Below are 24,268 nucleotides of genomic sequence, written 5' to 3' on the forward strand. Positions count from 1 at the left end.
TTAATTGAATTTCAACAAAGTGCTAGAGCACAGAGACAGGCCTTCCGCCCAGACCACCTCTGCATGCAGCAGCCTATGCACTCGCTCCTGGGGCGACAGGCCCGACTTCTAATCCAGCCCACTCCCCCAACCCCCAGAACGAAAATTGGAACTACAGGCCGTCATTTTTAAAGGTGGGGTTTGCAGAGTTGGGAATTCTCCCATCTCTGCACACCTGACCAGAGAGCAAAAATCTAGGCCATAATCTTTAAAGCATTCAGGTCTTCTAATGGTACAGCTGTGGGTTGTTATTGACTGCTCGTCTGGGGTCTGCTCATTCCTGGGCTGATGTTTATTCTCCGGAGAATCTCAATGCCATGGCAAATGTTGCTGTTGTGGTAATTGTTGTTGCTGATCCGTTGGCTTTGTCGGGGAATGGTTAACTTCTGGGACTGATGCTCGTTCAGTTCCTTTTGGGGTTGGTAAAATCACATCTTCCTCATCAGCTGTTTACTGTGAAGGATTCTCCAGTTGCATGTATATGTCTGTGGTTACAATGATACACTGTGTACTTTCACTGTGTACAATCGAAGTGACAATTTCTCTACACAGTTCCCAAGTTGCCAAATTGGCTGACTTTTCTTGAGGATGTTGAATGTTTGAACTCCTGGTCCTGGCTCTGTTTGGAACTGGTTCTCAAATTTTCAGTTCTGGCAATGATTTGGCAGCTTTATCAAATTTGACTTTGTCATTTCACTTTGATGTTGTCACTCACTCCTGTTACTACTTCTGGCTTCAGTAGTTTTTAGCTATTGGAGGAGTAGTCTAGGTGTGGCATGACATTAGTCGCCAAACTGGGCTCTTTCCATACCTTTAGTAGGTATGTATTTCCACTCTAGGATAGCCTTGTACATATCTGTATTGGATGGACTAGATTTTTTGATGATCCCTTTGGCGATTTTCACCACTGCCTCAGTCTTTCCATTTGACTGGGAGTTGTGTGAAGATGATATGAATTTCCCAATCATTTATGGAATGCCTGAGTTCTTCACTTGTGAACCAAGGGCTATTGTCACTCATCACAATGGCGGGAATGTCATGATGACTGAAAAGTGCTTTCAGGCATTCTACAATCTCAATGGTGGCCATTGATATCAGCTTGTCTAACTCCCAGTAGTTTGATTAGTAGTTGACAATGATGAGATAGTCAGTTCCAGTTAGAGTGAAGAGATCCACTCCAAGCTTTATCCATGATCTGTCTGGGATGTCATGAGTCATGAGTGGCTCTTTAGCTTGCTTAGCTTGATGTTCATTATAAGCACTGCACTGGGTGAAGTGATCCTTAATCTCATTACTCATGTTTGGCCAATAGAGCAATTCTCTTGCCTTCCTCAGACTAGGCTCAATTTGAAGAAGAGTCATATTGGACTCGAAACATTAACTCTCTCCACTTCTCCCTTCACAGATGCTGCCAGACTTGTTAAGTTTCTCCAGCGCTTCCTTTTTTTATCCAGATCTCCAGCATCCGTAGTATTTTGCTTTTATATTAGGCTCAATCCTTGATGGCTTGCATGGATGCGCTTCACATCTCTTTTCTCATCTCCTTAGGAATAATGACTATTTCCTTTGTACAAGGTGCCATCTTGGGCAATCACTTCACCTCTGTATGCCCAATATTCTCTTATAGCAACAGTTGTGTCCTTAATGGTTTCAGGGCATCCTTTCATCATTGCTTCCTGCAGCACTTGGAGAGTTGCATCTGTTTGCATAGTTTACTTGATCTGAGCAAGAAGCTTGTCTGTCAGATTCAATGTCTCTTCTGGGTTGATGGCTTCCAGAGCATGTTGTGCTGTTGCCTCTCATTGAGTCTGGAAGGTTTCACACTCTGTACTAGCATCATCAACTTCCTTTAAAGGTAGTGCAGCTCTTGACAGCATGCCAGCGATGTACATCTGCTTCCCTGCTTGTACTTCACTTCCAAATGAAATCTTGGCAGTAACCACCTTTATAGGCTTGCTTTTCTTCTTCCAGCAAAACACTTGTGCACAAAGTGATTCAGCTTCTTGCAGTTAGGGCACTGCTTTCCCCACATGTTCCCTTTTCATCTGCATGGCATCCTCTGCAATATTAACATTCAGTGCCCTTGGTCTTTCCACTGGCCCTTCTATAAAATTTCTTCCTTTTCTCCACTGTCTTGTGCTTGTAAGGCCTGAACTACCTCTCGGCATAGTGCAAAGCCCCGTCAGTTCCCCCATTCTCCAGCTGATGGTTAACAACCTCAGAGCTTCTGCACATCTCAATTGCTTTCATGAGAGTAAGGTTCTCTTCTCTCAGCAGATGTACTCTCATGGCAGGATCTCTTATTCCTAAGACAATCCTATTCCTGATCAGATCATGCTTCAGTTGCTCAAACTCACAAGATTCAGCTAGACATCTCGGTGCAGTCACTTACAGAACATTGCTCTGCCCCTCTTCCTCCGCCCTCGCGTTGAACATTCATAAAAAATATGAGTAGACCGTTCAAAGTGGGTTTTCAAGGCCTCCAAAGTTTCACAAAACTAGCTTTTCTGTCCCTCAGTGAGGTCCAGTGCAATACAGCTTGTAGCACTGTTTCCCCAGCACTGATAACAGGCTTGCTGCTCTTATTTGGTCAGGTTTCCTGTTTAACTCTGTGGTAATTTTATAGTTTTGCCATTGAGACTGGAAGAATTTCCAATTTGTTTTCTAATCTGCCTTTATCTCCATAGGAGATACTGACAGTATCTGGAATATTCAAAGCCATACTGACTCATCCAGTGACCAATGCAACCAAATTTGCAGACTGAAGTTTTAGTTATTCTCTGCTGTTTCTTACAGCTACTGGCTGTCTTGCAGGAAGGACGTAATAGCTCTGGAGAGAGTGCAGAGGAGGTTTACAAGAATGTTGCCAGGGTTAGAAAAGTGTAGCTACGAGGAGAGATTAGATAGGTTGGGGTTATTCTCCTTAGAACAAAGAAGGCTGAGAGGTGACTTGATTGAGGTGTACAAAATTATGAGGGGAATAGATAGAGTGAACAGGATAAAATTGTTTCCCTTAGTGGAGAATTCTAGAACCAGGGGACATGGATTCAAGTTAAGTGGCAGAGGGTGTAGGGGGGACATGAGGAAGAACTTTTTTACGCGGAGGGTAATGGGTGTCTGGAATTTGCTGCCCAAGTTGGTGGTAGAGGCAGAAACTCTAAACTCTTTTAAAAAGTACCTGGATCTGCACCTTAAGTGCTGTAAGCTGCAGGGCTATGGGCCGGTGCAGGAAGGTGGGATTAGAAAGGGCACCTGGATGTTCTCGGGCTGGCATGGACAAGATGGGCCAAATGGCCTCCTTCTGTGCTGTAACTTTTCTGTGGTCTATGGTCTATGGTCTTACAGCTATGAAAATCTACTCAATTTCAGCTTCATACTCCTGACACCATGGCCTGGATTTTCCGCTCGGCAGTCGGGCGCGATCGGTGGACCCGGGAGCAGTCGGGCCTCCAACCGTGATTTCACGCTGACTGGCCAATTAACAGCCAGCCAGCGTGAAACGCGCACTGATACGATCAGCGCTGCCTGGGTTGGGGGCGAGAGGAGGGCAAGCGCTGAAGTCAGCCTGGGTGCAGGGGAGCGTGGAATGAAAGCTCCCTGAAGGCAGAGAGCTGAGGAATTTTAAATACAAAAAATAAATAACTTAAAAACCGGGAAAAAATGCCCGTGCATCAGAAACAGTCACCTCAACATATAGAACATGAAAATTCTGTCCAAACATTTTTTTAATTTAATGACGGAAACCTCATCCCGCATTTGGCTGACGTTTCCTGAAAAATGAAAAAGCCATCTGGCCAATTCGCCCGCCAGCCAAACGTAAGGCTGGGCGGGCAGCAAAAAATCCCGGTTAATTGAGCCATTAAAGAGCTTAATAACCCTCTTAATTGTCAGTGGGTGCGCTTCCAACTTTAGCGCGTGCCTGCCGATCGAAGTATCATGCGAGTGTGCAATGACGTTTCGCCCAATGTCATCACACGCTATTTCATGCTCGAGCGTGTCGGGCACACACCCGCACGCCAAGCGAAAAAATCTGCCCCAAGTGGTGGCTGAAATGGCTTCTGCTCTTCACTAAGGATGACATCAGATGTCACATGACTTTGTCAAGCCTATGGCAAGGTACATTGCACAAAGGCACTTCTCCAAAAATCTTTCTTATTCTTGTACTCCAATCCCCTTGTAATAAAGGCCAACAGAAAGCAATCTGCTTTCCTAGTTGCTTGCTGTATCAACATACTAACTTTCTGTGTTCCTTGTACACATCTGTCTGTTAAAGATAGATTTTGGAAGCCACATCTGGGCCCTGTTTTTGTTTCTTGTCATTGATTTAGTAGAACCATTGATCTCTCGGTTATCCCTCCCCCACTCTGCTCCACTCACAATGAGTCAATTGCTGTCGTTAATTGTGACAATTCCGAGAACAATCTGCAGAGCTGAATTCTTGCTGTACTCTCTCACACAGTATGTTTTCTTTCACTTATTATTAATTCCACTGGGGCTGGAGTCTTTTGTTCCACTTTGCTTTATATTCTTGAGATTGAACAGTTATATGAAAGAGATTTTCATCACCCCATGACTGTAAATCCTGATTCAGTTGCAAACATTTTGCCGTAGGGGTGGAACATATCAGATGTGACATTGAGAAATACAATATAAACAGATGAACCTGAGCAGCAATTTAATCTGCTTCCCCTTGTTCACCAGGCCCAATCATAGAGGCTATCAACTGAAGGGGAATTGTCCGTGGATCAGTTCTCTATCTCTGTGTAGTTCAGGGCGAGGAACAGTTCCTTCATTGTCACTGGGTCAAAATCCTGGAACTCCCTCCCTAACAGCACTGTGGATGTACCTACACCACATGGACTGCAGCAGTTCAAGAAGACAGCTCACCACCACTTTCTCAAGGGCAATTGGGGATGGGTAATAAATGCTGACCTAGCCACCGACACCCACATCCTGAAAATGAATTTTTAAAAATCCACCTACAAGGCTACGTACCAGGTGCTGGAAGGTGGAATTAAAATGGGCAGCTAGTTTTTTTCTTTTTTCTTTTTCAGTCGGCGCAGACATGATGGGCTGAATGGCATTTTTTTGTGCTGTATGTAAAACCTTTAACACTGAAGTTCCCAACAGAGCCACCGGATGGCAGCATTATTTGGGATCTGATTACTGACATTAAACACAAGCTTTTTATTTTGTGTGAGCCTTCTTTGGTAGACCCCTTAAAACCTTCTCATGGACCCCTGGTTGAGAACTTCTGCTTTATAATGTTTACTTCATTAATTGAGTAAACAGCCTGCTAGAAAAATAGCAACAACAGTAAACTGTTTTTGCCATTTGTCCTTCAGGCTTTCAAGCGCAGTTTGAGAAAAATATATTAAATATTAGGCAACTTTTTCACATGGACATACAAACCTACTGCATAAACTTTATTTATTCGAGAAACCTAGGTAAAGGGCTACAGTTCATAATACAGGACATCACAAATGTAGAAAACAATGGAAGACAAGGTAGAACAAAACACTGAGGTTAATTGACACCTGACTTGTGTTTTAAAATCCTGTAAATTGTTCGAGGCAGGAATATTTGTCTGTATCCTCCCATCTAATGTAGCTTTATGATGCATAGACTATACAGAACCGAAGCAGACTATTTGATCCAATCAGTTCATTAATATATCATAACCCTCTGCATGAGGACATGGCTGTCATTAAAGTTCTCCTGCTATGATGAAGGGGGAGAAATGACTGGATCAAAGGTACGTATGTGAATTGCTTCAGTTAATGAAGCATAGTAAAAGGAATGTCCAGAAGCAGGGGAATGTCAGGAGCTGTCATGGACATAAGGCATAATTCTCAAGTCAGCACATATCCAGAACACAAAGCAGCCCACTCACTTGGCGGTGGATGTGTCATATAGCATACAGATCTAAGGAACATGATAGCAATACTAGGGGCACCTTAGTTTCACGGTCATTGGTCCAAAACAAGGAAGTACTAATCCTCCTCCATCCCTAGAAGCAGACACCAACAACCAGCAGCTATCCACCTCACTTTTTGTTCCTACTGAAGCACCATTAAGAAGGTTGCAGAGCTGGGAAATAGAAGCTGTGTAGTTTACGTTGTCAAAGGGGAAATCCCAGAGTAAAACACACTGAACACTTCCGTGCCACTACTGTTAGGATGTGCCAAATTTGGCTTAAGGTGTCATGACACTTCATTTAGGATCACACTGAGATAGCTGGGGTAAACACTGTTGTATGCATGGGTCCTAATGTAAGACTCTGGGCGACGGCAGCAATGTTTGATGTGGCCAGAGTACAAGGAAAATATGCTTGGATGTTCCAGACACTTGCAGATTACAGCCTGCCAGTGTAGTGTTTAAGTCAGACCTATGCCATGTAGAGCAACACTGAGAACGCATTGCACCTGATGACCAGCTTCTTAACCACAATGGAGAGGGGGCGTCGTTCTCATATGCCTATTTTCTGTTCCACTGTGGCTACATGCTCCTTACAGTTTTTGGCGCACTCCCTGGCCTCTCCAAACCATATTCCCTGCACCATCAGGTAGTCTAATCTGACGATGAAAGGGACAAAGGATCAGTCAGCCCAGTTCCCAAGGAATGCTGTACAACAGGAGCACTAAATAATGAAATTTACCCAAATGTGTTTCAATATAATTTACATCACAATACTGTGCAGTTTCAAACATAAAAATATGCCCATCAATATTTCATGAAGACCCTTCGATGAACATAGGAACAGTAAGAGAAGTCGGCCATTCAGCCCCTCAAACCTGTTCTGCCATTCAATTAGATCATGGCTGGCCTGCACCTCAACTCCATCTACCTGCCTTGGTTCCATAATCCTTCAAACAATTGCCTAAGGAAAATCCATCAATCTCAGAATTTACAATTGACTGAGCTTTTTGGGGAAAAGAGTTCCCAATTTCTGTCACCTTTATGTGAAGACGTGTTCCCTGACATCACCCCTAAATGGCCTAGCTCTAATTTTAAGGTTATACTTCCTTCTCCTGGACTCCCTCACCAGAGGAAATAGTTTGGGGAAGAAAGTTATTTCCATAACTGTGCATAGACTTACCTTAATTCCACGGGGACAGGCAGTGCTGCAGATCACTATCTGCTCAGCCCCAGAATTTTTGCCCCTTTTGTCTCTTATCTAACTTGTCAAATATTTTAATTATTTTAAACTTATGAAATAGATCACCCCTCAGTCTTCTATTCTTAAGGGAATACAAACCTAATGTTGACTATCTATCCTCAAAATTTAACTCTTTTAACCCCAATATGACTCTAATGAATCTGTGCTACAACCTTTCAAAGGCCAATATGTCCTTCCTAAGGTGCAATGCCCAGAACTGAATGAAGTAATCAAAATGAGGTCGAACTAGAACTTTTTAGGACTGTAACATAACGTCCACCCATGTGTAAGACAGCCTCCTTAAGATACAGGTTAAAATTCCATTAGCCATTTTGATTATATTTTGGTAGTTAATGATTTCTGTACATTGAAATCTAAATCTGGACATCTGATGCACTTTAACAGTTCCCAGATTCTCACCTTTTAGAAAATGCTCTGATTTGCCTTTCTTGGCTCTAAAATGGATTACGTCACACTTCCTCACACTGAACTCCATCAGTACAGTTTTTCCCACTTATTTAATCTATTATGAACATTTACAAACTTTTTCTCTATTTATGTGATGTACTGTAACACTTAACTTGATGTCATCAGTAAACTTGGATATCTGGCTCTCCATTCCTTCATGTATAAATATAATAAATAGCTGAGGTCCTTGTGCAGATCCCTGGAGGACACCACTAGTCAGATCCTGTCAATTTGAGTACATTTCATTTATCCATACTCCTTGCCTTCTACCTCTTAATTCCCTACCCATGTCAATAAGTTGCCTCCAATTCTATGTTCTTTCATTTTTGTTAACACTTTCTTATATGGAAATTTACTGAATGCTTTCTGAAAGTGCAAATGAATAACACCCAGATACACTTCTTTTCTACCATGTTCATGAACTCCAGAAGAAAACTGAATAGGTTTGTTAAATATGGAGCAAATGTTACAAATCAATGCTGGCTCTCTCTCCTCAATTTATATCTGATCGAGTGCTCAGTGACTGTGTCGCCAGTGGACAATTCTGCAAGTTGCAGAATTAGATCATATTGAGATCATGACAATCAAATATATTTCACAGATTAATAGTCTGAGTGTGCCATAGTTCTTAGAATGGGTGTCCGTAGTATAATAGCCCTATATGTCTCAGCCACTGAGTACATTCAGCCTCCCCCTACTCATATTGATTGGATGGCCCACCTGCAGGTGCAACATATTTATGGCTTCTTACATGTACAGACTGTAATGGTTATTACTTTCATCTTGCAGCTATTATTTAATTTGTGCCAAGAAGAATCAGCAGGAATACAAAATATTTAGAAACAAAAATGGCCTAACAATTACATCCTCTTTAAAATTTCTCACCATATCCCCTGATCATTCCTCCTTTTTGCAGAAACAACACTAATAGAAACATAGAAACAAAGAAACTAGGACCAGGAGTAGGCCATTCAGCCCTTCAAGCCTGCTGCGCCATTCAACATGATCATAACTGATCCTTTATCTCAACGCCATATTCCCACTTTCTCTCCATACCCCTTGATGCCCCTAATATCCAAAAACTTTTCAATTTCTTTCTTGAATAAACTCAGTGACCCGGCCACCACAGCCTTCTGTGGTAGAGAATTCCACTGGTTGACCAGCCTCTGAATGAAGAAAATTTTCCTCATCTCAGTCCTAAATGGCCTGCCTCATATCCTGAGACTGTGGTCCCTGGCTCTATACTCCCCAACCAGGGGAAACATCCTCCCTGCATCTAGTCTGTCTAGCCCTGTTAGAATTTTATACGTTTCAATCAGATGTCCTCTGATTCTTCTAAACTCTACTGAATACAGGCCCAGTCAAACCAATCTCTCCTCATACGACAGTCCTGCCATACCTGATCAGCCTAGTGAACCTTCGCTGTACTCCCTCTATGGCAAGACCATAAGACCATAAGACATAGGAGCAGAAATTAGGCCATTCGGCCCATCGAGTCTGCTCCGCCATTCAATCATGGCTGATAAGTTTCTCAACCCCATCCTCCCGCCTTCTCCCCATAACCTTTGATCCCCTTACCAATCAAGAACCTATCTATCTCAGTCTTAAATACGCTCAATGACCTGGCCTCCACAGCCTTCTGTGGCAATGAATTCCATAGATTCACCACTTTCTGGCTAAAGAAGTTTCTCCTCATCTCTGTTCTAAAAGGTCTTCCCTTTACTCTGAGGCTGTGCCCTCGGGTCCTAGTCTCTCCTACTAATGGAAACATCTTCCCTACGTCCACTCTATCCAGGCCTTTCAGTATTCTGTAAGTTTCAATCAGATCTCCCCTCATCATTATAAACTCCATTGAATAGAGACCCAGAGTCCTCAAACGTTCCTCATATGGTAAGCCTTTCATTCCTGGGATCGTTCTCGTGAACCTCCTCTGGACCCTCTCCAGGGCCAGCACATCCTTCCTGAGATACGGGGCCCACAATTGCTCACAATATTCTAAATGTGGTCTGACCAGAGCCTTATAAAGCCTCAGCAGCACATCCCTGCTTTTATATTCTAGTCCTCTCGAAATAAATGCCAACATTGCATTTGCCTTCCTAACTACCGACTCAACCTGCAAGTTAACCTTAAGAGAATCCTGGACTAGGACTCCCAAGTCCCTTTGCACTCCAGATTTCTGAATTCTCTCCCCATTTAGAAAATAGTCTATGCCTCTATTCTTCCTACCAAAGTGCATGACCTCACACTTCACCACGTTGTATTCCATCTGCCACTTCTTTGCCCATTCTCCTAACCTGTCCAAATCCTTCTGCAGCCTCCCCGCCTCCTCAATACTACCTGTCCCTCCACCTATCTTTGTATCATCTGCAAACTTAGCCAGGATGCCCTCAGTTCCTTCATCTAGATCATTAATGTATATAGTGAAAAGTTGTGGTCCCAACACTGACCCCTGTGGAACTCCACTAGTCACCGGCCGCCATCCTGAGAAGGACCCCCTTATCCCCACTCTCTGCCTCCTGCCAGACAGCCAATCTTCTATCCATGCTAGTACCTTGCCTCTAACACCATGGGCTCTTATCTTACTGAGCAGCCTCCTGTGCGGCACCTTGTCAAAGGCCTTCTGGAAGTCCAAGTAGATAACATCCATTGGCTCTCCTTTGTCTAACCTACTCGTTACCTCCTCAAAGAATTCTAACAGATTTGTCAGGCATGACCTCCCCTTGATGAAACCATGCTGACTTTGCCCTATTTTACCATGCACCTCCAAGTATTCTGAAATCTCATCCTTAATAATGGACTCTAAAATCTTACCAACGACTGAGGTCAGGTTAATCGGCCTGTAATTTCCCGTCTTTTGCCTCACTCCCTTCTTAAACAGGAGGGTTACATTAGTGATTTTCCAGTCCTCTGGGACCCTCCCTGACTCCAGTGATTCCTGAAAGATCACCACTAACGCGTCCACTATCTCTTCAGCTATCTCCTTCAGAACTCTGGGGTGTAATCCATCTGGTCCAGGTGATTTATCCACCTTCAGACCTTTCAGTTTTCCTAGCACCTTATCCTTGGTAATGGCCACCATACTCACCTCTGCCCCCCGACTCTCTTGAACTTTGGGGATGTTACTCGTGTCTTCCACCGTGAAGACTGATGCAAAGTACCTATTCAGTTCCTCCGCCATTTCTTTGTTCCCCACTAAGTGTATCCTTTCTTAGGTAGGGAGACCAAAGCTGCACACAATACTCCAGGTGTTGTCTCCCTACTTCTGAACTCAAGTCCTATTGCAATGAAGGCCAACATACCATTTGTCTTCCTAATTGCTTGCTGCACCTGCCTGTTTACTTTCATTGACTGGTGTACAAGGACACCCAGGTCCCTTTGTACATCCACATTTCCCAATATATCTCCATTTAAGTGATGCTCTGCCTTTCTGTTTTTCACATCGAAGTGTATAACTTCACATTTATCCATGTTATACTGCATCTGCCATGTGTTTGCTCACACACACAACTTGTCTAAATCACCCTGAAGCCTTCTTGAATCCTTCTCACATAGAAGAGCATAAGATTGTTTAGGTACAGTTAAACTATAAAGCCTAACACTTATGTTTTGTTTGGCAGCTGGAAGCTACTGAGTACACCATGCGTTTAATTAGGTATGGGGCCGAAATGGATATGACAGTATCATGATAGTGAATCAGCAAACTGTTTTGCATCATGCCTAATTATATCCCAAATCCTGTACTACTTTCTTCCTTTATGACAAAAGATTGCCTTTAAAGTAATCTTTAGAAAGTGCATTTAAGCATTGCTAATGGTATAATGTACATCTGTGTGTATCATTATAACCCACTTTCCTTGCTCATATTTTTTGTTATGAAAGTTTTAACTTTGTCGTTTAAGGTTGTGAATTAAAAACGCCACAGTACTCAGCAAATTATTTTCCTGTAAATTGTCACTTGACAATAGTTTCAGTCAACAAACTCTACCTTGGCGAACTGCTTCAAAATTAAAATAGAACAACTTCATTTATTGCAATCAAATCAGTTTTAATTGTACTATGGAGTTCTTACTATAGCTTAAACCTGTCAGATGTTGAAAGCGCTGTGGCATCGACTATCACACTCTTCTCAAAACTACACAAGAAATGGCATTGGGAAAAAAAATCATAGACCATGTTGTGATAATCAGCTTTTAATATATCCTGTTTTAATGTTTTCATTTATCATAATGCAAGAGTCTGGCAGTTCTAACAATGTCTGTTTTATGTATTCGATGAGAAATTTACTGAACAAAATAAAATCAGTCAGTATTTAGTATATCAATCTGTTTGGCTTTCATTATTTGTTTCTCATCTGTGTGTTACTAGTTTTCTTTTTGCTTTGATAAGCAGTACTTATTCTGTTGCTGTGTAGGTACAGAATTCAATACAGAAAATTAATGATCAGTAGAAAAAAAGGGGAAATTTTGTAGGATTACCACTTTCTTATCCTTATTTTAAAATGATGAGTTAAAATACTTGTGTTATTTATGCATGATGCATGTCTAACACAAGAAATTGGACCAAGTTCTCCTATTAGTAAACGCGCAGCCCATCCTATAGCTAGGTCTCATCTTGCAGAGGTGGCCAGTTCAGCCTGGGCTAACTGCTTGCTGGTGGTAGGAGGGGCAGTTCCATGGCTGTGGTGCTCTGGGCTCATTGGGGAGGAAATAAATTGACCCGAGTTCTCACTTCTGTCATGAACCCGCTGGAAAGTCATGTGTATGGATCTCAGATTTGGACAGTATCAGGCTGTGCCATGATTGGATAGTAACCAATCATTCTCCTTCAAACCAATACCCCTGAACCTATGGAAGAGCAGGTTAGAAAAGCATTTTGATAATGTCTGTTCCCAGTTAGGAATCAGACAATTGCATTGTATGACTGTAGTGAAACAAAAATGGCAAATTAACTCACTTGGAAGAAGAAACTTAAACTGTGAGAAACAAACAGAAGACAGCAAGCCTAATGAAAACTGGAAACAGCACAAGTGACTGTCGGGAACTAGAGCCTAACAAGAAAAATTAAGAATCATTATAAGCAATAAGAGTACCAAGACTGATTCCTGCGAGGAAGAAGTAGACAAGAGTCACAAAGAAAGGATCAGAACTGGAGGTTCAGAATCTAAATTTATGTTCACTGGGAAAATAATCAAGCAATACAAGAGAGAAATCAAAGTGTAAGCTATTTAGATAAAAACTAAGTTAAAGAAGCCATGAAAATTTAAGGAATAACATCTGCACACTTTGGGGTATATTTTAAGTTTAAAAAGAACAATATATTTTCTAGACTGCAATAATCACAGTTTAGTTAAAAAATAATGTAACTTTGCTTACAGGGGAAATTATAGCCCCTAGTGTTCTCAAATTACTTAAGGCATATGTTAAGTCAGTTGAAGTATTCAAAGGGAATCAATTGCTCATTTTATGAACAGTAGTGGGAGGTAGATTATGGATAGAAAAAAATGCAGATTACATCATGAAACAAGACTTCAATTCAGAATGGGCGAAATTCCCAATTACCATTTTTAAATCCAATGCGCTATAAAAGGAACAAAAGTGTTTTTGCTATTCAGTGCTAAAACTAAGATTTCATTGTGGTGATCTACTGAATGCAAACAAGAAATCACTGGTGGCCATGCCTTCAGCTGCCAAGTTTAATTCTAAGCTTTAGAATTTCCTCTCTAAGACTTTCTACCTCTTCCTTCTCCTTTAAGACACTTTTTGAAACCTTCCTCTTTGACAAAGCTTTTTGTCACCCGCCCTAATGTCTCCTTATGAGGTTCTCTATCAAATTTTGTTTGATAACGCTCCTGTGAAGCACCTTGGGATGTCAAAGGTGCTCCATAAATGCAATGTGTTGTTGTAAAGCACAAGCATTGCTGGGAGCGCACCGACAAGAAGTTATTGTTGAAAGGGAACACCTTTGATTTTGCACTTGCTGTAAATTGAAGCTGTAATATATTTGCAAGTTCTTGTTACATGTTGTCTCGGGAGCTGCCTCATCCCAAAGTTACTCGGTCAACAGATTTATTTTCAGTTATTGCAATTCATATTTAGAATGGAAACATTCCAATAAGTTTCCCATTATTTCTGTGTTAGTTGGAGGACAAAGAAAATGGAAATCTGGAAGCAAAGCAAAGAAGTTCATAGATTGGCTGCACCTCCTAATCTGTCAAACATGCATCAACCAGGCAAACAATGCAAACAATTTTATAACTTTCTCCATAGAATGCTGTATGAAAGTGAAGTATCCAAAGGCACTCGACACAGAGTCAGCTGTAAGCGAATCAAGCAGCAGTTTAGCGGTTTATTCAATACAAGTATGCGTGCAGGGGAATGCTCTCTCAAGGTGCTCTTAGTGGCAATTCAAAGATACACAGTTTCCACCACGTATTTATACCATCTTTTTGTTACCTCACCACTAACTCACATTGTTCTTATGTTGTATGTCTAATTCAGTGCGTCCACAATTACAGATGAGTTTACAAAATAGTCACAGAACGACCTGACCCTTAACACAAACGATATGCACAGTTTAGTGAATCATGAACTTTACCTTATCTATTCTGACAATTTACTATGTTGTCCAGTCATCTGCATATCTTAGCCTGGCCCTGAAGGTCACATTCTTTATCTTATCATAGCCTAACCCATAGTTTAGTGAACAACTTCCTGGCCTGACCCAAAGGTCACATTCATCACTACATCCACTATACCATTTTTTTTACTTCAAACGCTTTTAAATCTTAAACCAGCATTTGGTCAAGCCTGGGTAATCGCATGATACACCATTTCAGCCCCTCTCTTTTGGCTCTTGGCTACTAACCCCCAAGATGGCCAACTAACGCTAAACTATCCCGTGCTCCTCACTCCATCACTGCTGGCTGGTAGGCAGTTAGATTTACACAGTTGCATTTTCCGAAACTACATCTAGCATGCTCTGTTTCTCCCCAGGCACAGCACTTTGGTTACTACTCTAGCAATGGCTTAGTTCCAGCGTTACCAGCACCAGGTACAACATTCAATCATCATTCAATTGCACTACCGTCGGTACATGGGAAGCAATTCTGATCCAAGGGTGAATGTCTACACTGATACCCCAGTCCTAGATCGCCTGCCACCACAGTGCATCCTCCAGTTCGGTTTTCATATCCTCTCCCAGTTGCTTGACTTCCTGTTGGATTTGGCGATACTGCTTCATTGCTGCCTTGGCCTCTTTCCTTTATGGCAGTGGATGTTCCGGCAGCTTTGGGATTAGCTTCCCCTTGGGAAGCAGGTATCTAGGTAAATCCTCCTTTGGATTATCGGTTATATTCATCCATTCCCTATGAGGAGATCTGGATATGGGTTATTGGAGGTTGTCCAATTGTCGTTGGGACCTCGGGGTGGAAGCAGAAACTTAAGTCACTGGGCAGTGGATGTTACTGATATCGAGGTTCATTGGTGGTCACGCAGTATTCCCCTTTTCTACGGTTGTCTTATGAGGAAAGGTTGGACAGGCTAGGCTTGTGTCTGCTGGAGCTTAGAAGAGTAAGAAGTGACTTGATTGAAACATATAAGATCCTGAGGGGACTTGACAGGGTGGATGTGGAGAGGATGTTTCCTCTTGTGGGAGAATCTAGAACTTGGAGTCACTGTTTAAAAATAAGGGGTAGCCCATTTAACATGGATGCGAGGCAAATTTTTTTCTCTCAGAGGGTCATGAGTCTTTGGAACTCTCTTCCTGAAAAGGTGATGGAAGGAAAGACTTTGAATATTTTTAAGGCAGAGGTGGATAGATTCTCGGTAAGCAAGGGGGTGATAGGTTATCAGGGATAGGCGGGAGGCAGATTCGAGGTTACTATTAGATCAGCCAGATTCAATTAAATGGAGGAACAGGCTTGAGGGGCCAAATGGCCTACTCCTGCTCCTTGTTTGTATGCTCATATGGTGTGCTACCTGTGTCAGTTCATGGTGGGTGCTGGAAATTCAAGGATACAGTTCAGGGTGCTATTGAAACTGCACACAGTTCTCACCCCTATCTCCATGCTTATGTGAGCAGACAGCATTTGAGTATGGGGTAATGCCTTAGCCAATTGCTGTCTCTTCTGATCCCAATATTTTCTACTTCGTAGAGGGGTTTGGATGCCCCTTCCTGCAAACTTGGAATGGCCAGAACCATTCCTATTAATCTCAGGTGGATGGTGACACAGTGCTTAACTGTCGAGTAGGCTTGTATCAGTCCTCTCAGTGTTCATGAGGAGCAATATCCACCTTTGGGGGCCCAGGTCTGCAATATGTCATCCGTGATCCAGTCTGGCACATCTCCATTGTGGAACTGAACTAGATTGTGCTGGACTTCGCCGGTCAACCATGCGCCATGTGCTGTGTATACACAGTACCTACCCAAGCATATGGAGGCCGGATGTAGGGATGCTGAGACCTGATTAATGGTATGTACATGGCCTTCCAAAATCTGCCTGGATCCTAATAAGGTTTCTCCTGTCTGTCCTTGCTGCCTTTCCAGCTCATTGGCTCTTAAGATAAGTACCTGCAATGTGGAGGTCAAGTGATTAACCTTGTCATTTATCCCCGCTATGTCCAGGGAGTGAATGGTGGACATCCTGCGCTATAGAGGGCGGCTACATCATTAACTAGACCTCATTTACGATGGGACATATTCGACCATGCACGCGCCCTGGAGATGCAATTTTTCCACATGGTAGGACTCTACAATGTCCAGGATGTCATTGACAATACGGGGTGTCGTCATTTAACATCGTCTTACAGAACATTGTTTCACATTAATACCAAAGTCCAATTAATACCCTGCACTTGTATTGTGTTGCTGCTGATTTGTGTTAATGTCACCATATGCCAGGCGTTCTGGCATTCCAAGGCTGCAAGAGCCATGTCTTTGGTGACATGGGGTGCAGGAAATCTTGGGAGCCTTGGTGAGGTGAGAGTGACTGCCCTCAAGATCAGGGCAGCATTTGACCAAGTGTGGCATCAAGGAGCCCTAGCAAAACTGGAGTCAATGGGAATCAGGGGAAAAATCTCCACTGGCTGGAGTCATACCTAGTAGAAAGAAGATGGTTGTGGTTGTTGGAGGTCAATCATCTCAGCTCCAGGACATCACCTCCGGAGTTCCTCAGGGTAGTGCCCTCGGCCCAACTATCTTCAGCTGCTTCACCAATGGCCTTCCTTCCATCATAAGGTCAGAAGTGAGGATGTTCACTGATGATTGCACAATGTTCAGCACCATTTGCGACTCCTCAGATACTGAAGCAGTCCATGTCCAAATGCAGCAGGATCTGGACAATATCCAGGCTTGGGCTGACAAGTGGCAAGTAACATTCATGTCACAAAAATGCCAGGCATTGACCATCTCCAACAAGAGAGGATATAACCATTGCTCTTTGACGTTCAATGGCATTACCATCACTGAAATCCCCCACTATCAACATCATGGGGGTTACCATTCACCAGAAACTGAACTGGGCTAGCCACAAAAATAGTGTGGCTACAGGTGCAGGTCAGAGGCTAGAAATCCTGTGCTGAATAATTCAGCTCCTGACTCCCCAAAGCTGTCCACCACTTCAAGGTACAAGTCAGGTGTGTGATGGAATACTCTCCACTTGTCTGGATGAGTGCATCAACACTCAAGATGCTTGACATCATCTAGGACAAAGCAACCCGCTTGAATGACACCCCATCGACAAAAGACATTCAGTCTCTCCACCGCCGATGCACAGTGGCAGCATCTGCATTGCAGGAACTCACCAAGATTCTTTAGACAGCGCCTTCCAAAACCACAACCACTACCGATTAGAAGGATAAGGACAGCAGACACATGGGAACACCACCACCTGTAAGTTCCCCTCCAAGCTACTCGCCATCCTGACTTGGGATTATATCACCGATCCATCACTGCTGCTGGGTCAAAACCCTGGAGTTCCCAATTAAAGCACTGTGGGTGTACCTATACCACATGGACTGCAGCGCTTCAAGAAGGCAGCTCACCATCACCTTCTCAAGAGCAATTAAGGATGGGCAATACATGCTGGCCTAGTTAGTGACGCCTACATCCCATGAATGAATAAAAAAAAGTATCAGATACTGGAAGCAACCCAGATTTGTATTTGTGCTGGGCCCTGGTTGCACTGAAGTGGTTGCCGGAGCCCTTTTAGAGACCACTGGTTAAACACTCACCATCTTGTACAGTATAGACGGATGGAGTGTGCACTGCGCCATTTTGTGAACCATATAAAACAGCAGTTCCCTCCCGTCACCATCTTGGTTTTCTTGAATTGTTGTGGTATTATTGTGGTATTTTACCTATAAAATTCATTCATAATGAGGCTCAAACAGAGACAGTTATTATGAAGTGCTGAGAACAGACAGCAAAAACAAGTTACACTTCAAGTGAAATTATCATCCATTCCCCTAAGGGGAGAATCTTCAGCTTGGTGAGTGGAGGCAGGGCCCACTCGCTGAGACGTAAAATGACGTGGCGTGACATCGGGCGTGCGTCCTGACATCACCGCGCATCTTTTAGATTTTCAGTTCGGCAGGCGCGCAGCTGACTTAGCTGCGCACCTGCTGAACTGTCAAAGGCCTATTAAGGCCATTTAAATTACAATTAAAATAATTAACGGAGCTGCCCGTCTAACCTTAAGGTTGGCGGGGAGGCGAAGAGCCCAGGCAGCCTTTGCGTTTTTCATGGAACCTCATCCACAGGCGGGATGAGGTTTCATGAATGATTTTAAATTGTCTCAAACATTTTTATTGAAATTAATGCACAGTTTCACATGAGGGGACATGTCATAAAAAATTTTTCAACACCTTATTGAACTGTTAAAACTTAAAACTAATCTCCCTGAGGCACCTCTATGCTCCCAACTCAGGGAACTGCCCCACCCCCCACCCTCCCGCCCCCCAGCCTGCACAGGGAGCGCACAGTGCTTCCGGGTGCGCATCACGCTGGGCGGGCCTTAATTGGCCCCCACACATAAAGTGGCGACGCGGACCCGATCGGGGGCGCCGATCAGGTCCATGCCCACCCCTACATAAACCCCCTGACGAGGGGAGAATTGTACACTAATTGAGACAATGTTTCACAGCTTGAAGAGAACCCAAACTTTATATTCTGTTAGCTTTCTCAAGTTATGATAAATTTGTTGTTGATTTTTAAAATGTTTTCTTAACTTTAAAATGTTAACGTGCATGTTGGTATGGAAATGGAAATTCCAAAAGCCTTCCCCATCGTAACCCCATTTATAACACTATGTCTATGTTTTGCATAACATTGTTTCCCAGGAACCCAATAAACAATGTTCTGGGAGGGAAGTATCATTTGTGCCAGCCTTCTTCTGAAAGATCTTAATGTCAGCTTCCTTGCAATTTTGCAAACTTTGAAGACACACAGATTGGAGTGAATTTTCACTTTTAATAAGAACATACAAGCAAGGAGCAGCAGTCGGCTATTCGGCCCCTCGAGCCTGCTCCACCACTCATTAAGATCATGACTGATCTGATAGTAACCTTAAATCTGCATCCCGCCTACCACCGATAATCTATCATCCCCTTGCTTACCAAGAATCAATCCACCTCTGCCTTAAAAATATTCAAAGGCTCTGCTTCCACCACCTTTTCAGGAAAAGAGTTCCAAAGACCCATGACCACCATGAGCGAAAAAATTTCACCTCATCTCTGCTTTAAATGGGGGGCCCCTTATTTTTAAACAGTGACCCCTAGTTTTTGATTCTCCCACAAGGGGAAACATCCTCTCCACATCCACCCTGTCAAGATCCCCTCAGGATCTTATATGTTTCAATCAAGTCACTTCTTACTCTTCTAAACTCTACCGATATAAGCCTAGCCTGTCCAATCTTTCCTCATAAGACAACCCACCCTTTCCAGGTATTAGTCTGGTAAACTTTCTCTGAACTGCTTCCAAAGCATTTACACCCTTCCTTAAATAAAGTGACCAATATTGTACACAATACTCCAGATGTGGTCTCACTAGTGCTCTGTGTAACTAAAGCATAACTTCTCTACTTTTGTGTTCAATTCCCTTCGCAATAAATGATAACATTCTATTAGCTTTCCCAATTACTTGCTGTACTTGCGTACTAGCCTTTTACGGTTCATGCACTAAGACACCCAGATCTCTCTGTACCTCAGGGCTCTGCGGTCTTTCACCATTTAGATAATATGCTTCTCTTTTATTCTTCCTGCCAAAATGGACAATTTCACACTTTCCCACATTATACTCCATTTGCCAGATCTTTGCCCACTCACTTAACTTATCTATATCTTTTTTGTAGCCTCCTTATGTCCTCTTCAGAACTTACTTTCCTATCTGCCTTTGTGTCATTAGCAAATTTGGCAACTATCCCATTCATTCCTTCATCTCTTCATGTTGAATTGAAAACAGGTAGTAGTGGATCAGCTATCTGTTTTATATCCAACCATCTCTTCCTTTCCACTAAAATCAATGGACATGAAAATAAGATGGCGTGTAGGACTGAAGGCTGATTCACTACAAGTTTGCACCCTGCGGTAAAAGTGAAAATTCACCCTATTGTGTCTGCAACGTTTCAGATTGTATACAATATTAATTTTGTGAAATCTGATTTTCATTTGGACTGATAATATTTCTTTATTAATCTCTTGGATGTAACCATTAGCTTGACTCATCTCTTTCCAAATTAGTCATAATGCTATATTTGAAAAGATGTAATTCCAATATCTCTTACAACATAGAGTTTTATGTTGCTAATGACTAAATTACAATTACACGTAGCATGAATCGCTCTCTAGCATCTACAATGTATCTTACTAGCATACACCTGCTGTTACAAACTAAATTAGCTGTACCCTGAGCATCAGTGATTCATCCTTGGAGCTAATGTGCTGGGCTTCCAATGATCTAACCATATTCTTCAATCTTCTAATTTTTTGTGAACATTTATGTGACTATTGTTGTTCCTGACTTCGGCCATTTTCACCAGTGTGGGGCCCCACAATCTACCCACTTCATAATTAGGGCCAATTAAGCTAGTTGAAGAGCTCATTAAGAGCTTGTAAATGGGGGGCATTTTAATTTTCACTGGGGTGCGGAGGCTGCATGTGCTGCCTGAGGGATACCAGTTGAATGGGAGCAGGTGCACAGCGGGGAACTAATCCATTGCTTAATTTCCATTTTCATGCTTCCATCTTCTGCCACCAATGATCCAGGTACTTGAAACTATTCACTTTCTCCAAGTCTTCACCCATAATCTTTACACCTTCACACTGATCCTCTTCCCCAGGCTAAAACTGACAGTCCATAATTTGGGTCACAAGCACTCCAGGGAATTAGCTGGGCCCCATAAAAGGGTGAACTGGACAGAGGGAGCCTTGTCCTTGGGGCAACAGGTGACAACGGGTCAGCCCAGGTGGTGGGGAAAGTGGGAGGGAGTTATCCTCCTGGCATCTGTCACATCATTATAATGATACAATACCTAATCACTCATAAGGGATTGGGTAAATACATTGTGGGTTCATTTATTAAGACTAGGCATATGAGAACAGTTCTACATAGGTATAAAGCTTGGAGACATCAGAGCCGTGCGTCTGTGCTCTGCTCAGATTAAAAGTGAAACTAAGACTGGACCACATGGCACATTTCCCTTCCAGTGATGTCATGCCAATATCCCTAAAATACATATTACATAAACATCATGAGGGTATAAGAACAGGGGGCATGGCTGCCAAGTACAAATAGGAGGCATCTGAGCACAAGGAAAACTACAGCTGGCAAAGGGGGCATGACTGTCAGATTTTGAGCCCAGTGCAATAAGCGGCAACACACTCTGCAGGAAAGACAGAGCCTCAAGCATCAGGTGGGCAGAGGAGAGGGATGAGGGACAGGAAGGACGTGGAGGCCATGCCCTCAGTACAGGATCTACCAGCAAAAATGGAGTTACCTGGATATTACTGATAACCAGTATCACAGGAGACTATGATTCTCCAAGCAGGTGGTCACAGACATTGATGTTCTCGTCGCCGAAGGCTTCACACCTGTTCACCATGCCCTGCCAGTAATCGTCAAAGTTATTGTGGCCTTAAACTTTCACTTCTGGCTCCTTCCAAGGGTCAGCTGCAGTCTATTTGCCAGAGTAGGACAGCCCATTAAATTCCAAAAAAATGGGACCTTGCAGGCACAGAGGACACCAGGTCTCGCCTCCATTGCTGGGTCCCCCAGGTGTAGGGTATCAATGATTGCTCCCAAATGGCCATCATGGAATCCAGCGATCGGCCAGTGAGATCCATCAACAGGATGGGGTTGACTCCCTCAACGTTCAGCCAATCTGTGATCGCAACAAAAGCTTCCTCCATGTGTCTGCTCACTTTCCTGACTATTGCAATTTTAAGGTCCATGGGGAGATGGTATAATCAGTCTTGATTTCAACATAGTGAGGATGCTGGAAGGAGGAAAACTAATTCTGTAATAATATTAGTAATAAATAATAGCAAATAATGATGTTGACTCACTATTAATTGAGGTAGGTAAAACAAGCACTTGAGTTACTTTGACCTTGATGTCAAGACCAAGTTTTCAGGTGATGTTGCTGCTGAAGAACCTCCACTGACAGCTGTGGAGACTTATTGGGAAATGGCTGCACTGTTAAGAAGTGAATAGTTTGTGAGGGAAACTGTTTTTAAAGTTTCTCTGTTTTGAGGCAAGCCTTCCCTAAAATAGAACCTGAACTGAAAATGTAAGCTGCAAGGAAAACAGAAAAGGTAAACACAGAAACGAAGCTGAACTTCCCAGTCTCTAAGCAAATAAGGAGCAAGCTAAGGTTGGGAAAGCAAAACTAAACCTTGGTGAAAGGTGTAAAAGGACACAGACCAGTCGAAACCAGACAATTGCAGTTGAGTCCACTGGAGCAGAACAGGAACGCTGGAGAAGACTGAAGAAGAAGAGGCTAGATCAAGAAGCTGAGAATAAGCAAAGAGAATAAGTTGCTGCAGCTGTTTCTGTTACTTGAAGATAAAATTGGTGGTTCTAAGCCATCCAGACCGAGATGGGCAGGTTCTGCAGATGTGTGCTATTTCTGATGAAGAATATACCATGTGCATTCAAACTTCCATTCACGCACTCTCTCTCTGATTCAGCCATGCCAACAAAAAAACACTGCTTCACATGCCCATAGTAAGGAGTTGCAGACCTTCGGTTGTCTCATTGGATCTTCTCTCTTCTCACAAGCCTATTTTGCTTCAAGTCTGCATCCTGCAGCTTTCACCCTTTCAGCTTAGAGCCTTTCTCTGCTCCTCACTCTTAACTTCACTTCACAGGACTTTTTCCAGATTCCTGTCCTTGCCCTTTGACTTAACTTAAAGGGCTTCTTGGGCCTTTCTCTTTTTTTCCTTTAGGATTTGCTCCCTGCAGTTCCCTCTCCCAGTAGACTGCTGACAACTTGGTATCTCCCTTGAGGTCCAGAACTCACTTGACATTCACTATTACTTTAACTTTAGAGTAACTCATTTAAGATGTTTAGACTTATTCTCCTCAGCAGTCAGCTAAAGAGAGACTTAAACTGCTCCCTTCACCTTAAGAGCAGAATGACCAAGTGAACCCAAACTGCTTTTGGTTTCTTTGTGTCTGTGTGGGGCCTCTCTCTCTGTACCCCTGTTGCGAGGCAACAGCACAGTTTTTTGTACCTTGTTTGTTTTAACTCCCCTTCAAGAGTCATAAACCTCATTAAAATTCAGACATCTTTTAAAATGAAACTAAAACTCAAGCTTTCCCTTAACACACAAATACAGAAATGCAAATTAAACTTAAACTTAAAGCTAAAACTCATTCCTAACACCCCTCTAGTTCCTCATAATAGTGCAAATTATTAGAACACTTTCATGGATGTCACAAGAGTCCTAATTTTACAAGAACAGCAGGTAGGAGGGCTGACCACACCAAATTCTGTTTGTCCCTCCTCCCCATTGAACTAGGCTGCCTGCATAGGAAGCATGAGTGCAGAAACCTAGGATAGTAGTGCCATTGAGACTGGGGCAAAAGAAGAAACAACAGATATCTGAATGGTGAGTTGTTACATCTTAGAGACACAGCATGCAAAGCACACAGAGACAAATTTTACCCCTTTGTCAGCGATGTTTAATTGCATAAAAAGTATAGATCACACATTTAATGGAGAACAATAATAAATTACACTGCGGTGTACAAGTGTTCAAAGTCATGTTCTGAACAAATACTACCAATAAAAACAGTGCATGCTAAACTGCAATGCCCTCACACAAGGAGGGATGTGGATAGGGTCATGTTAATGCTATCAATTAAGCACCGAGTTCAGGAAATCTACCAGATGAATAAAGATCTGAATCCTCCTCAGTTGCTGACTCCTGACTACAGGGAAAATTGAAGTCGTTTTCCCAACAGACATGGCACCTATCAGTTGGCTTATACATCTGCAGATAACAGGCTGGCTGATTCAGCAGATGGTTCTGCTTTAACCGGGAAGGATCCTGTAGTATGGATGTTGAATGGAGTGGTGACCTCTTTAATAGAAGATTCAACTCA

The sequence above is a fragment of the Cetorhinus maximus genome, chromosome 17 (genome assembly GCF_964194155.1).
Source record: "Cetorhinus maximus chromosome 17, sCetMax3.hap1.1, whole genome shotgun sequence".
In the NCBI taxonomy this organism is placed as follows: Eukaryota; Metazoa; Chordata; class Chondrichthyes; order Lamniformes; family Cetorhinidae; genus Cetorhinus; species Cetorhinus maximus.